Source organism: Diabrotica virgifera, chromosome 9 (genome assembly GCF_917563875.1).
Source record: "Diabrotica virgifera virgifera chromosome 9, PGI_DIABVI_V3a".
Classification (NCBI taxonomy): Eukaryota; Metazoa; Arthropoda; class Insecta; order Coleoptera; family Chrysomelidae; genus Diabrotica; species Diabrotica virgifera.
Window position 1 is genome coordinate 39664648 of NC_065451.1, and position 15709 is coordinate 39680356.

Genomic DNA, 15709 nt, shown 5'->3' on the forward strand with positions numbered 1-15709 from the left:
CTATAAAGTTATAAATTGTTTGAAGGAAAAGGTGCAGATTCTTGAATTGCAAAGTTGAATTGCAAAAGTTGAGTGACAAAATTTGAAATTTAGCTGTTTAATTAATTTGATGTTAAAATCTAGAGTACAGAGAAAATGTTTCATAGAAAAAAAGTGATGTAACTTTTAATCTTAAGAAAAACGTGGATTTCATTTTTTTTTTATTTTTAGGGTAAAATTGCGATTTTGACAATGTTTCCCCATCTAAAATTCAAAATAAAACTCATTTTCGTTTTCAGCACCATCAAAAACATAAAGTAGGACCAAAATTAGCCATTCACCACACCGTGGTTGATATCTTGAGAAATGAGCGTTTTTTTTTTTTGGGAGTACCACTCGTCATAAGGTCGCATAACTTTTTTTCTGTTGCATATTTTGACTTAATAATTTTCCAGAAAACTTCTTCAGGACCTATGTTTTAATGCTGCGTTGATTAAAATTATAAACTAAACAGTTTGTTACCCAACTTTTATAAGTAAACATAAAACTAATGAAAAAATAGTTTAAAAAATTTTCCCGCCGCGGTAGCTCTTGGTACCCTCTGGATTTGTTATAAGGAAGTTTTTTTTGAGTAAGTTTGTGCAAAAAATACGAATTGGAATAATTTACTTTACGGGGTCGACGATACAGACTGAACTACACACGGATTCAAAATAGAGAAGAAAAAATGGCCTATACCTACCAATCGGGTTCTACTGTACCAAGTTTACTATTTTTTTTATCTATTGTACCACATTAAAATAATAACATTTATCTTATTTTCATTGCAAAATTATTCAAAACAAAGCAGCTAATGGGATGTATAAACCTTTTTTGAAGTGGCCTTTTTATTGTTATTTTTTAAATTTATTTATTTAAAATATAATTTTACTAAATAAATGTGCAACATAATAATATTCATAAAATTCAAGTTTCTACCAAAATATATAAATATAATATTAAGCCTCAAATCCGGTATACTGTCAATGTTAAAAATGAGCTGAAACGGTCTAGCGCTAGCGAATGGTAGTCCGCGAATTTATTCTCATTCGCAACGCAAAATACTATTTGTTTATAACACTACTGTTTCAACAATTTTTAACATTTTTTCTTGCTAAAAACTTTGTTAAAAACTTTGACTTTTCTTATAAAATATTGGTTAATTTCAGCTCTCAGTGTTCTTAATTAACGTAACAGTGATTTTTTCAAAAAAAGGGGCTATCTCAGACCCCAAGGGTCGTAGGACCTAAAATTTTTTTTTTAGAAGTTGTGTATTTTAACCGGCTTTCCGTATTTTTATTGCCGTTTAATTTGATCTAATTTCTACGATATTATTGTAATTGTTTATAAGCTTAAAAACTGCTATTTATTAACAAATAATTTTGTGTACGTACATGTAATTTTTTTTACTTTTTTTTTTTTTTTCATAGGCTATTAGTATACATCTTAACGAAGAAAATAAGCCCCGGTTTATTGAGATCCATTCAGCCAAATTAACTGGACCAGCCTCAGAAATTAGCTAGTTTTTAAAACAGTTTTATAAACAGTTTTCAATCGCTTATATAACAAAAACTATTAACTTAAAAATAATTTTAGGAAAAACCCCTAATCTTTCCCCTCGCCTGGCAAAATCTTAGGCTCTTCAGAATCGCCTGTCATTGTACACATTTCTTCTAAATGACTTACTCAAACACATACTTAAATTTAAACCTTACAGGAGAAAGTTTATTTTACCCCTAAACTATGACCTTTTCGATTCACCTGGTAGATACACGTGCACGGCTGATGCCTGCCACGTCATGGTTTTTAGCCTTGGTGTGCTATGAATTATCACTAGACAAATTTCTAGCCTTACAGGACGACCATTAGTCGGAGGGTTCATTAGCTCCTAGACTAAAAACTCAGATGGAAGGATGGTGTAGATAAGGATGGTAGGAAAAAAGGCGCAGCAAACTGGAACTGTTGGCAATGGATAGAAGTGACTGGCGTACTATACTTGGGAAGGTCGAGGCTCTTTTATAGGGCTATAGCTACGGTTACCATACGTCCGGATTCCGTCCGTACAGTCAGGATTTGAAAGGCATGTCCGGATATGAGAAATGTCCGGATTTTTTCTTTACTAAAAAAATGGAAAACACTTGGCACTTGGCCCAATGATGGGAAATTTCATTCTGCGCAGCACCTAGTTAAGTTGGTCGCACTGCCTGTCAACAGCGCACGAGCACGAGCAGACAATAATCGGTTGACAGTTAGTTAAGTTAGTAGGTTTGTTCCAACTCGATACAAAACCGTTCTTGAATCGTTACGCGCATGCGCAATAACGACCAATTATGCGCAGTAACACATTTTCGTTACTGCGCATACTCGTAACGGTTCAAGAACGGTTTTTGTGACGGGTTGGAACAAACCTAGTGTAATGAGTAAGTGCCAGATGCATTTCGCATATACGTACAAAGTAGAGGTAGCAACACAGTCAAATTTACATTTTACATTTTCTACCCCCCTTTTACTACCCCTGTCCGGATTTGGCCTTAATAAATTATGGTAACCCTAGCTATAGCACAATTGATGATTAGACTTAGGCAAATATGCAAATAAAAAGGTATAAAATATGCAGTATTTTACGTAAAAATATTCATGTTTATCTAGAAAATTATGCATGTAACAAAAAAAAATTGACTATATTTTTTTATTTACAAAAATATTTACATATTATGAAATATATTCACATCCTATATTAATTGACATAAATGTATATATTTTACAATAAGTTTATGTAATAAAATATTTAAGTATTTTAACAAATAAATAATATAACAATAGGAGCAGACAGTTTTTAATGGTCATTTGTTATTCCCCATAGGAACCTCTATACGAGGTAGGAGTATGTACAGTTCCTCATGACTCACCCTGTATATCATCATCATTAGACTTATGCAAATTGCATATTTTGCATATCATGCATAAAATATGCAAAAATGTCAAAGTTTTATACTTGTACAAATGTCAAAGTAAAATATTTTTACAAAAGTGCATATAATTTGAAATTTTGGTTGTATATACCCATTTTTACATTCATGTAACAAATATCATGTAACAGATATCCCAATATTTATATTTGTTTTATAATATCTTGGTATTCAAATTTTTGGTATCGGAATGTAGTACCAAACTAGCCTATAGTTTTGTCACGTTTTTCCGTGAATATAAGGGTTCCAAAATCTGTAGTTTATACAGAAGGTAAAAAATTTATTTTGAGGGTCAGTTTAGCTATTATAAAATGAAAGGCCTGAACACGTATTTTTGTAATTTGTGAATAATTATTGTGCTTTGAAAATGCCGAAAATAAACTGTGTTTCAACTGATAAAACCTTCCAAAGAGCTATCTGTGGATATAGATAAAGTTTATTGCTCATTTTGTGGCAATAATATGTACTCCATATGTGGAAAATTTTGAACAGCATTCGATAATTTATTGTTACCACAATTCTAAATAATATTATTTAGAATTGTGGTAACAATAAATTATCGAATGCTGTTCAAAATTTTCCACATATGGAGTACATATTATTGCCACAAAATGAGCAATAAACTTTATCTATATCCACAGATAGCTCTTTGGAAGGTTTTATCAGTTGAAACACAGTTTATTTTCGGCATTTTCAAAGCACAATAATTATTCACAAATTACAAAAATACGTGTTCAGGCCTTTCATTTTATAATAGCTAAACTGACCCTCAAAATAAATTTTTTACCTTCTGTATAAACTACAGATTTTGGAACCCTTATATTCACGGAAAAACGTGACAAAACTATAGGCTAGTTTGGTACTACATTCCGATACCAAAAATTTGAATACCAAGATATTATAAAACAAATATAAATATTGGGATATCTGTTACATGATATTTGTTACATGAATGTAAAAATGGGTATATACAACCAAAATTTCAAATTATATGCACTTTTGTAAAAATATTTTACTTTGACATTTGTACAAGTATAAAACTTTGACATTTTTGCATATTTTATGCATGATATGCAAAATATGCAATTTGCATAAGTCTAATGATGATGATATACAGGGTGAGTCATGAGGAACTGTACATACTCCTACCTCGTATAGAGGTTCCTATGGGGAATAACAAATGACCATTAAAAACTGTCTGCTCCTATTGTTTAATAATATAGAAATAGAAATAGAAATATTTATTCATCCTTTTAAGACATTTTTACAAATGTATAGGACAGGTCATATACAGTAATATAACTGTTACAAGCTAACATTGTTTAGCTACACAATTTTTTATAGGTACCTAACACCTAACACATATTATAAAATAACATATTTAGATTAACATTTTTAGACATTTTAGACTTTGTATATACAAAACAATTTATACATAAAAAATAAAATAGTGTAAAATAGCTTATAGGCTATCGTCAAGGAATTCTTTGACGGAATAGTAGCATTTGGCTAATAATAAATTTTTGATTTTATTTTTGTAACTGTTAAAACTAGCAATCTCCTGCATTTCATCGGAAAGTTTATTGTACAATTTCATTCCCATAAATTTAAAACTATTTTCTAATCTTGATGTTTTAAACTGGGGTATTCGGAGCTTATTACAATTTCTTGTATGGTAATCATGTCGATGAGCATTAGTTTCAAATTGATTGAAATTTTCTTTGACAAACAGAAGAGTGTGGTAAATGTACAGACTATAGAATGACATGATTTTGTATTTTATAAACGTTGGTTTACAAGTTTCCCGAAATTTTAGCCCGAATATTTTTCGAATAATTTTTTTCTGAGTTACAAAAATTTTAGGGCTGTCAATAGAATTTCCCCATAGTAGTATGTTGTAACTCATATGACTGTAAACAAGGCCGTAATAGATATTGATCAGTGCTGATATCGGCATAGTATCTTTTATTCTAGAAATAGCATAAAACGATTTATTTAATTTTGTATTTATTGTATTGACTTGTTCAGTCCATCTCAAACGGCAATCTATATTTAAACCTAAAAATTTTGTTGTTGTAACTGACGAAATAAGTATATTGTCAAATTTAAATGATAATGAGTATACATTGCTAAGAACATTTTGGGAATGAAAATATAAAAATTGAGTTTTATCAACGTTTACTATTAATCCATTTGCTTTGGACCAATCTACAAATGACCCAAAGACACCGTTGGATAATAATATAAGTTCCTCTTTACTAGGCGCAGAGATCGCTAGTGCAGTATCATCTGCGTAAATAGTAATAACTCGAGATTTAATGTAATCAGGAAGATCATTCATAAAAAGAATAAATATAAGCGGTCCTAAAACAGATCCTTGAGGGACTCCTTTATCAATATTGAAAACTGTCGAAGCAGAATTCTGATATGACACTAACATTTTTCTATTGCTCAAATAGTCTACTATCCAGTCCAAGAAATCTCCTCTGAAACCTAGGTTGTAAAATTTATTTTTAATAAAGTTAAAATCCAGACAGTCAAAGGCACGGGACAAATCAAAAAAGAGACCTGCCACATGCCTTCCCCTGTCAAGATCTGTATATATATAATTTAAAAAATGACATGCAGCAGTCATATACAGGGCGAGTTTCGCATTTTGACAGAAACTTGTATTCGTCATAATTTTTGAACGGTCAGATCGATGTGTCTCTTATTTTTGTCAATCGTTACACTATTACCACCTAATCAACTGATTTATTCAAACTAGAAAAAAATCAGGTCCGGCTTTAAAAAATTAGTTCGTTTGGGTCTTAGAAAAAATTTCACCCTGTATACGCTTTTTGAAAACTTTAATATGAATTTTACAAATTAGACAAATGGGCAATTAAAATAGCATATTTATTTATTTCCCCGCACGATTACTTAATTTTTTTTATAAAAAAATCAAATTTAACTATGAATAATTAAAAGTTTGGTAAAGTGAACCATAGATTTAAAAAAATTAACTTTTATTACAAAAATTAACTTTTTTGAACAAATATTTAATTTATGTTACCACCCAATCAACTGATTTATTCAAACTAAAAAAAATCAGGCCCGGATTTAAAAAATTAGTTCGTTTTGGTCTTAGAAAAAATTTCACCCTGTATACGCTTTTTGAAAACTCTAATATGAATTTTACAAATTAGACAAATAGGCAATTAAAATGGCATATTTATTTTTTTCCCCACACGATTACTTAATTTTTCATTAAAGAAATCAAATTTGTTAAAATCGGAATTTTAACCTAAAAATGAAAAAAAAAAAAGGTATCTTCGGAAACGGTTTAACTCGCTAGAACTTTGTTTCATTTTAATATTTTTTTTTCTGAAATTTTTACAGCACATATCTCTTACTATTGTGAAGACTATGAAAATTGTTGTAGACTTTCAGTCTTCTTCTCTTAAAAGTTATGAATTTTTAAAAATAAAAGGTGCAGATTCGTGAATTGCAAAGTTAAATCGCAAAAAATAAGTGAAAAAAATTAAAATTTATCTATTTGATCACGTCTATGTTAAACTATAGAGTCCAAAGAGAAGTGTTATGGGGAGTTTTAAATCTAGACGGGTTATAGAAAAAAAAAATGGTGAAACTTTTAATTTTAAGAAAAACGTTGTTTAATTTTTTTTTATATTTATGGTAAAATTGCGATTTTGACAAATTTGATTTTTTAATAAAAAAATAAGAAATTGCTATTTGTCTAATTTGTAAAATTCATATTAGAGTTTTCAAAAAGCGTATACAGGGTGAAATTTGTTCTAAGACCCAAACGAACTATAGTAGAACGTCGATAATCCGGACGTCAAAAATCCGGACCCTCAATAATAATTAGATTTGTATCTAACAAAAATATCTGATTCTTTTAAAACAATTTAAGAACTTCGCTGCCAAAAACGAACCTCTACCGCAGTTCAAAAATATTTTACACATTTTTTAAAAGCCCAAATAGTGTCTGATGTTTTTACTGTACACATGGTGCTATTATAAATTAATTACAATACAGTGTTTAATCATAAAAAAATGTTTTGATTAATTTCACCTCTAGGCACTTTACTGTACAAGAGAAAACATAAAATTTTAAAACGTTTGTTGCACTTTAATGTGTATACTGGCCTTTTTTGAGGTAATTTCGATAATCCGGATAATTTGATAATCCGGATGGGGTCCGGTCCCAATTAATCCGGATTATTGACGTTCTACTGTAATTTTTTAAAGCCACAGAATCGAAAAAGAAAGCTGGAGAGAGAGGTATCTATGAAAAAGGTATTCTTCGACCCGGTCATCGACGGAGGAACATCTTGAGGCAAATGAAAACCAAGGTGATTCTACACCGGAACTCCTCTCTTCAACGTCGTCACCGATATACTCCGCTCAACTTACACATCCGAGCTTACAAAAATTACCATCAAGCTGAAAATTGGCAGGATTGTTCAAAAAGGTCATAAAATAGTTTTTAGCGATTTTCAACGAAACGGTAAGTTTTATCATAAAATTAGTTCTAACAAAAAATATACATTAGATGATTAGATATTAGATAATTATTTATAAAAAATGTCTTATTACTTTTTTCCTAAGAGCCACCGTTTTTGAAATACAACGATTCAAAAAGTTGTAATCGTCATAATATGCGCACACCACCTTTGAGGTAGTGTACTTAGCACGGATCTGTTATGATTCTTTTAATTTGAAGCTATTGAATAATTGATATTTGCAAGGGTTAAAAGTGATAAAAGTTATAAAAAGCGATATAAATTAAAAAAAAGGGAAATTTGTCCCACTGGTTCATTATTTTCTAATACTTCTGCTTCCTCTTCTCCTTGTTCTTCTTCTTCTTATTCACCTTCTAGTTCTTCTTCTTCTTCTTTTTGTTCTTCTTCTTCTTGTTCATCATGGGTGCAAGTAAATTGCCCCAATAATGACATATCGCATGGCTCCTCGATAGAATCAAATGAATCCTCAATCGTTGGTGATTCAACATTGGAGCACGACCGATTTTGGCAATTAGTGCATGCTACCGAACAAAACAGTCCAACTTTTTACAGTTGCAAAAAATTGTGTTCAGGAGTTTTTCTGGCGCAGGTGGGAGTAAAGTTTGAATTGGTTCTAATGAACTATCGACTAATTTCCATCCCCAGTCTTTTGGATCTAGCTGATAACCAAGCCACACTTGAACTTGGTCTTCTTCTTCTTTGAGTGCCTCTCCTATCGGAGATTGGATATCATTAGGGCGATTCTAATTTTATTTACTGCTGTTTTGAACAATTCGTTAGTGGTACAGCCAAACCACTCTCTCAAATTTCTCATCCAGGACATTCTTCTACGGCCTGGATTTCTTCGTCCTTGGATTTTTCCTTGCATTATATTTTGTAGGAATGTGTACTTTTGTCCTCTCATCAGGTGGCCTAAGTATTCAAGTTTTCTCTTTTTTATATTCAGTAGAACTTCTGGCTCGTTATTTATTCTGCGTATTACTTCTTCATTTGTAATTTTATCCACCCAACTTATTCTTAGTATACGGCGGTAGCACCACATCTCAAAGCTTTCAAGATTTTTAATATTCCTCTGTTTAAGAGTCCATGACTCAACACTGTAGAGCAAAGTACTGAATACATAGCATTTTAACATTCTAGTTCGTAGATGAATACTAATATCACGATTACAAAATAATTTTTTCATTTTTATAAAAGTAGACCTGGCAATTTCAATACGTCTTTTTATTTCGTGATTTTGGTCACCTGTTTCATTGATAAGGGTTCCCAAGTATTTGTATTCGTTTACTTTTTCAAGTTGGGTACCGTTTATTGTGATACTAGTGTCATTTATTGGATTCTTACTGAAGGTCATATACGAGTATTTGGTTTTTTTGACGTTCATCCTTATGCCGTAGTTATTACATATCTCATTCATACTTTTAACTAGATGTTGTAGATCTTCCGCTGTTCTTGCCATTATCACAGTATCGTCAGCATATCGAATCTTACTGATAACTTCTCCATTGACTATTATCCCTTCGTTTGCATATGAGAGAGCTTCTTGGCATATTTGTTCGCTGTAGACATTAAACAAGAGCGGTGACAATATACAACCCTGTCGTACCCCTCTACGTATGTCTATTTCGTCCGATGTTTGGTATTCTATTTTTATATTAGCTCGCTGATTCCAGTACAGATTTAATATTATTTGTATGTCTCTGGTGTCAATGTTCTTACTCTCCAGGATTTCTTTGAGTTTACTGTGGCGTACTTTGTCAAAGGTCTTTTCAAAGTCTATAAAGCAGGCGTGTACCTCTTGGTTAACATCTAGGCATCTCTGTGTTAGAACGTTCAAGGCAAAAATAGAGCATCCCTTGTACCTAATCCTTTTCTGAATCCCATCTGTGTATCGTTAATATCGATGTCTAGTTTTTGATAGATTCGGTTGTGGATGACTCTAAGAAATATTTTAAGCAGGTGACTCATCAAGGAGATTGTACTTGAACTTGGTAATACACCCGAAAAAGATGTTGAGCAGCCGCAGACGTTTGAAAAAGACAAGATAACTACACTTGTTTTTTATTTCGAGTATTTTTAAAGAAACATGCATATCGAAACTTATCTAAGCACGTAGTTTTTTTAGGCGCTCCATATATAGAGAGAAGAAAGCTAATTCTGTTGGAAATAACTTCTTGTTGAGTTGAATTAGTTTTTTTAAAAACTTCAGCACATTCAAGTAATATATTAGGTTTAACACGTATTTTCACTCCGGAGTAGTACTAAACTCAAGACTAATTAATACCTCGAGGGTGTCATCTACCTGAACAGTCCCGGATTAAGAATAATGAGGCCTCTAGGCAATCCAAGCTAGGAGGCCCCTTAAGAAATTTTTGTCTTTTTCTTCCAAAACCGCGGATAACCCGAATAACCCCTCCATCGCCGAGCGGTATTCCTTTGATTAATTGGTGGACATTTTGTAGATTTAAACTTAAATTTTTGTTCCATTTTGTAAAACGTGTTGTTTGAAAAAATAAAACAAAGAAATAGTCAAGAAACTATTTATATAATTTTGCAATAAAAATTATTTTAGTTTATTTTTTTGTTGTAGTTATCAATAAACGAACGATTCATTTTAAAGTATAATATATAATATACTATGGGCTATTCCACGAATATACACCTGTCTTGGATTATCGCGACAACGAATATTTTAGTATGCAACATAAGAAGTGCGAAAATATATGGCTCTAATAATTGTTCCAATAAACAACAATGTATTTTGCAATTTACTTTCGTTCTTCATAATTTGCACAGTAAAATATTCGTTGTCGCGATAATCCAAGACAGGCGTATGTTCGTAGAACAGGGTATATAATAATTTTTCTAATAATGAAAAAAAAGGTCGTAGAAAGAGTATAGTATTCTACTCACATGTAATGGCTATTACTCACTCTGAGTAGTACCCATCATTACATGCTCGTTGTTATTGCATAATTATGTAATAATAAATAATTATGGATTAAATTTAGTTTGACTTTTCAAAGCCTTATAAATTATTTAAATTATAATAAAGTAACTTTTCTGAGTTTCATAGAAACAAAACTACCTACTTAAAACATCTTCAACTTTCAAATTTTCGAGCACATCGTTCTCAATAGCCATAATTGAGGGAAATGCGCCAATGCGAGTCTATTTTGTGCCACTGTCGAACGGTGACAGTTTTTAATAATTTTAATTTTTGAAAATAACCGTTCGCCTGTTGCATTTGTAATCATTAGCGTAAGCACTGACAAATTTCGAAACTTCGATTCGAATTTGTTCTCATAAATAACCCAAAAACACTATGAAGCAGGAATAAATTGTTCTCGCTGCAAGTCCTGGAGATGGACTATAAAATATTTGAACTGCAGTAGTTCATCTTAAATTTCCGGTCCAATATCATCGGTATAGTTTTCATGTATTTTTGAAGCACGCTCCTTTATTAATTTGAGTATTTCTCAGTTTTGGAAAAACACACAAAACACCAAATACTGAGTTACTGACTCGTAGCTTATCCAAAATTGTTACATTCGTTTCGACTTAAACTTTTCTCCACCCTATAAAAAAACTTCATTGAAATAAGCATCATCAAAATGACATGTAGTTTTCTTGTTTGCGTTTGTTTACTCTCGTAGGATAATAATTGAGAGTATTGTAGATCGCAGACCTTCTGCTTGTAGTAAGCAAAATTATCTCTTTGGAATTTTAGGAACTCCAAAAGCTATTTTAGAAGCTGAACTACAGTTTCAAGTTCAATCTCTTCTCTCTGTAATGATTTACTGACAGCATTGATGAGTTCTAAAATTGTTGACCAAAACTCAATAATTATGGGTGTTTCTGTTTTGACATTTCTTTCAACAAACACTTAGCCTTATTATAGCACAAGCCTCATTAACTGTTTCAGCTTTCTGATTAGGGTCTTCAACAAAAGTATGCAGAGCAGATTTACAGACATTGTAACCTTTAGATCAGTGGTTCTCAACCGGTGTTCCGCGGAACACTAGTGTTCCGCGAATTCCTTCCAAGTGTTCCGCGAAATACTCGCAATCCTACATACCATTTTGCTCAATTACTCTTTTCAAATAAATATTTTCAAATTTTAAAATAGCCACTTACGTACATTTTAATTTAATAAAATTCTGCAGCGTAAATGTTCATTTGCCCAACGTGACAACACCGCGTCGGCACAGTGCACACGTTGGATTTTATAAGCACCGAGCGCCGAGTGAGCTCCGCACTGGCCACAGCCAATATGAATCACCCACGACGGTATGCCTCGTATGCCTATTCAACATTGAACGATGCGCGATGGTTTTGGCTCTAAAGACGTATAAGCATACCGTATATTTGTGTATCGTGGAATCACCTAACAGTCTGCAACTGAATGTTGAATTTGTTACATCGCACAAACGTAATACGTGAAAATCGCTGTGTGAGTTTTTTATGGTAACGTGTACGTACGGCTTATCTATCAAAGGTAAGTAATTGCATATTTTATACAAAATGTGAAGCATTCATCCGCATTATTTTGTTTAGAGACGAATAAATTAAAATGGATAAGTTCCTCAAACTTAAAAGAAAAACTACTGTGGAACAACTCATAATTAATGATGATGAAGCGAGCACCAGCGGAGATACTGGAACTTTACGAAGTGGGGTTAATGACAAATCGAAGCGCAGCAAAAAAATGTTGAACCGGCAATATTTGGATGAATATTTGGATTATGGCTTCATTTAGACTGGGGAAGAAGACTGTCCAATTCCCAAGTGTATTGTTTGTGGGCAGACACTCGCTAATAGCGCAATGGCTCCGGCTAAATTAAAACGCCATTTTACTCCAAACACGCTAGTGTAGCTTCAAAAAATAAAGATTATTTCAAGCGACTTTTGGAGACACAAGCTAAACAAGCGAAACAATTTGAAAGGTCGCTAACAATTTCCGACAAAGCACAAATAGCTTCATATAAGGTCGCCGAATTAATTGCTTTGTAACAGAAACCACACACTGTTGCAGAATCTCTTATATTACCAGCATGTTGTGAGATAGTCAAAATTATGTTTGGCAACGATGCACAAAACGAAATACGGAAAATTCCTATGTCGGATGATACAATAAGAAGGATGATTGTTGATTTATCTGCAGATATTGAGGAAAAAGTTACAAATAAACTTTACAAAAAAAACTTCGCGTTGCAGGTGGACGAATCCACTGATATTAGTGGCAAAGCTCATTTATTAGGATTTATTCGATTTGTCGACGAAGGTGAAATAGTCAATCAGTTTTTATGCTGCAGAGAACTTACAGCACGTACAACAGGTCAGGATGTATTTGATTCCATAACGTCATATTTAGAGAAAAAAAATATATCATGGGACTTTTGTGTAGGAATTTGTACGGATGGTGCCCCTTCCATGGTAAGCTCAATAAAAGGTTTTTGTACCCTTGCAAAAAAGCGAAATGAAAATATCATATCTACGCACTGTTTCTTGCATAGAGAATCTCTAATTTCAAAAACGCTACCAGCTCCTTTAAAATCTGTATTAGACCAAGTGGTTAATGTCGTGAATTACATCAAATCAAGACCACTAAAAACCCGTCTTTTTAAACAACTCTGCATCTCAATGGAATCAAAGTATGAATGTTTGTTGCTGCACACCGAAGTTAGATGGTTGTCAAGGGGCAAAGTATTATGTCGAATTTATGAACTTAAGTCCACTTTACATCAACAATAATTGAACAAGAAATTGACAACAAGTTATTCAAGGTCAAATTTGACTTATACAAAACACAATTCTACATCCAATTTTGCCGTGAATAAAAAGAAAATAAAGAAATTTGACAAAATAAAACATATCCAATTGTTCTATTCCATCAAATTCCTTCATTTTCTTTTACAAACCATACATTTTGTACACGACAAATTTGGCCTTGAATAACTTTGTCAATTTCTTGTTCAATTTATTGTTGATGTAAAGTGGACATTAGAACGGAGCTGTTAACTTTTTTCCAAGAAGAAGGTAATGACACATTTACCACATATTTTGAAAATGATGCATGGTGCACTAAAGTGGCATATTTGGCCGATATTTTTAATTATTTAAATGGCGTTAACTCAAGTATGCAAGGCAAAAATGAAAATATTTTAACATCCACGGACAAGCTGTCAGCTTTCCAGAAAAAATTGTCATTTTGGAAGAAGCGCATTTTAGAGACAAATACAATGGATATGTTTCCATTGCTTCAGAATGAAGGTGATGAAGATAAAGAACAAGAAATCACGCATATAATTACAGAACACTTATCACTATTAGAGGAGACAATTGCCAGGTATTTTCCATCTCTGAACGTAGAAAAATATGACTGGATAAGAAGTCCTTTTAGCACAGGTAATACAACCAATTTCCAGTTTTCTCTGAACCAAAAGAATTTATTTCGTTGTCATCTGATCGTACTCTGAAAATTAAGTTTTCAGAAGTGAATGTTCAGGATCTTGGTCCAAGAGGAATATCCACTTCTTGCCAAAAAAGCGATTAGTATTTTAATACAGTTTTCAACGTCTTATTTATGTGAATTTGGGTTCTCATCTTTAACAAACATTAAAAATAAGAAACGGGAAAAGCTGCTAAACTTAGAACAAGAAATGAGAGTAGCTCTTTCCCACATCAGGCCTGATATTGAGCAAATTTGCAAACGACACCAGGCACAAGTGTCTCACTAATTTGAAGTATTTACTCATATGATGTATTTTGATAATTACGCTTTTGTTAATTTTAAAAATGTTTTTTGTTTTCATATTTTAAGTAAAATTTTACAAATTTGAGTACGTATAACGAAGTTTATTACAGAATTTATGTGCTAATCCTAATCTGTTTATCAATATATGCATGTTATTGCTTTGGTGTTCCGCAATTTTTTTCGGTAATTAAAAGTGTTCCGTCGCCACAAAAAGGTTGAGAACCACTGCTTTAGATAAAGTTCTTGTTGCATCAGCCCTTGCAGTCCATCCAGTGCTGCTTGTTCTTTTGCGGACAAGGTTTAAATCGTGGCGAATGGGATCGCCTAGTTAAGTTTCATTTACGCATTTGATCGAAGCTCCCCAACGGTGGATACAGGCTGAAAAAAATTTGTACACGGACTGAATAAATCCAAAATACGATATTGCTTCAACGAATCCAACGCAACTTTTAGTATAATTTACTCCAATTAAAGCGAGTGTACGCCACAAAAAATGAAAATTTCAAGTTTGTTAATCTTAGAAAATGAGCCTGGAGACCATTGTATTTGCCTGACATGTAGCAAAAGGCATGAGTAATGAAGGAGAGGGTCGCGAGGGGGCGTTGACTCATTTGTTGCTCTTGCTCTTACTACTTTTCTCAGAAACCGTGCAGACTGATAGTCAGTACATTTTTATGATATTGCGCGATATTTGAATTTTTCAATATAATATGATTTACAATTTTTATTTAAATCTAATTACTTATAATTTTTTTCATTTTGGGCCCTGCGAGGCCCCCTATGGGGCCGAGGCCCCTAGGCAACTGCCTTCTTTGCCTATTGGTTAATCCGGCAATGTACCTGAAGGATTTCGCCACCCAAGAAGATAACGGTGTTATTTGCATAATAGTAAACAAACTAAATTTGCATAAAGTTTATTGTATATTGAAATGTTTATTAGTACTTAGCAATAAACATTTTGCCTAGAAAGTTGGCTTTCATTATTATGTTCAAACCCTTCTGAGAAAAGAATAGGTAGTGTGATTAGATTAGTCGACGTACCGAGAGAACGTGTTTATTCCGACAAAACCCATCTTTACAAATTGAATAAGATGCATAAGTAAGAAGAATTATTATAAGTTAATACTTTGTCATATCAATATACTATTTATGTTGGGAATAAGCCGTAAAATTGAAATAATAATTCTTATTCTTTTCGCGTTACATTCACTTTGTAAAGATTTTTTTGTTGGCACTGTAATATAAGTTAAGTTGACCGATAGAATATGTTTACTTGTATTACAGCTTGAGTGATGTATATACGTGGTGTAGGTACTAATATACAGGGTGTCCCGAAAATATTGGTCATAAATTATACCACACATTCTGGGGTCAAAAATAGTTGGATTGAACCTAACGTCTTCTTCTTAGGGTGCCTGTCCGTTCCGAACGTTGGC